The sequence below is a fragment of the Calypte anna genome, chromosome 7, assembly GCF_003957555.1.
Source record: "Calypte anna isolate BGI_N300 chromosome 7, bCalAnn1_v1.p, whole genome shotgun sequence".
NCBI lineage: Eukaryota > Metazoa > Chordata > Aves > Apodiformes > Trochilidae > Calypte > Calypte anna.
In genome coordinates, this window is record NC_044253.1 from 34776416 (window position 1) to 34778407 (window position 1992).

Below are 1992 nucleotides of genomic sequence, written 5' to 3' on the forward strand. Positions count from 1 at the left end.
TGACAACTGCCAGTGCATCTTGGGGTTATTTGCTAACTTTTATTTAGTAAGTTAAACTCCTCACCTCTACCCCAAACAGGAACCTGGGCTTAAAGTTCTGCCCAAGGATGAAAAAAGCTTTGGGACACAATGAAACAATCTCTAGAGGATGACATCTGTCCCCCTGCAGACAAATTTAAATGATTAAGGAATGGGAAAGGTTTACTCTGAGGTTGTGGTTGGTGCTCACTTTCAGATTTCTAATCCTGGACAACAAAGGGCAAAATATCTAAATGAGTGGACAGACCAGCTTGCTGTTACTTAAATTCTGTTACTAAATTAACTGAGCTGTTCATATAGAATAGACCAGGGTAAATGAACAACAGTTGGTTCTCTTTAATCTGCCCCAAACCTGGTATGGTTGCTGAACAACACTGGCAAAATTCTTCAAGAGCTGCTGCTAAGTTCCTACAAAGTGACATCAAACAGTGCATGACCCAGAGATGGCCTTTTTGGGTAAGAGTTCCACAAATGCACAAAAGTCTCAGGAAAGAAAAAAGGTTGACTGATAACACTCCATATAAAGAACTGTGCTTCAATACTGCTGCTTTAAACCAGATACTTAAAGTAACTAAAAAACCCACAAATATAAACAGCAAAGTTTTGCAGGCAATTCTGCTTTATCCAACAGATCTCCTTCCCCTTTTCCTCTTACTAAGGAAAGAAAAGTTTGTATCTTTCTGGAATAAATCTATGAAAATATTTCTTTAAATTAATGAGCTTGAAAGATACAAGAATGAGAAGAAGCTGAAGTTGCTCCTCTCTATCTCAGAGAATTTTTACACTTTAACCTGTTCATAAAGGAATGATTTTGCTAAGATACATCTAGAAATCATGAACCATTGTCCATTCCTACCTGCTTCAGAGCTCCTTTCTGGCTAGACTCTCAAAACTCAAGTGCTTTGCTCAGCCCTCCACCCTCTCTACTGGCACTTGCTTGGTTCTATCTTGCAGAATTACTGAAGAAGATGGCAGGCTATCTGTAATACAAACAATATTATTAAATGAGAAAGCACTAGAAATAAACTAGATTGCACTTTACTCTCCAACAGAATAACTCAGCAAGACCTCAAGAAGTTCCAGCTGTTCTCACCTAACAAATTCTAGAATAAAGCACACTGCTGAGGAAAAAAAAAAAAGTTACATTTTTTTTTAATTTCCTAGCAAATTAGTACCTTCAAAAAGGTCCCAATTATCATTGTGCTGCCCCAAGCCTTGAAAGGTAAGGGGGGGAATTTTCTTACATTCTGAGCAGCTGAAGTACCTCACACTTCTGTACAACAGCAGAGAGAAGTCAGCTAACAGCACCACATTCAATTTGGTGAGATGGAACTTAACCACTCCACTTGAATCAAGGACTCTCAGAACAACACTGAGCAGCCAACTATTACCTTTTCTTATCTTATAAACAAGACAAAAACATCCAACACTACCACAATGATTCAGCCTTGTGTTTTGTGTGCTTTACTGTCAGATAAAGACCTGTTTATTTTTACTGCACACACACAGAAGGAAAAAAATGGAACTGAGGAAATAAAGTGCTTTTTATCACTCAAGCTAAAGCATTTCCTATGTGACATACACACCTAGAATCTGCCTCATCTCAGGTGCTGGGGACATCACTTTCCAAGCTCTTTGTAGGAATTACAGCACAGTCTATTAAATATTCTCTTGGTTTTGTTTTTCTACAGCCACACATGCTAAAAAGACATGCAAAGTGTGATCAATATGCATAACCTGCACAACTGATTTTACACACACCATTTACAAGAAACTGATCAATTTCTGAAAAATCTAACAAGCTAATCCAACCCCCACAACCAGCATACTGGGGATGAAGCAAAACCAACAAGCAATTAAACACTATTTTTTCTATGAAAATAAACTGCCACTACTACAACCACCAACCAGGCTACAGCTGCATTACTGCATGACAAAGATACACACGTTAAC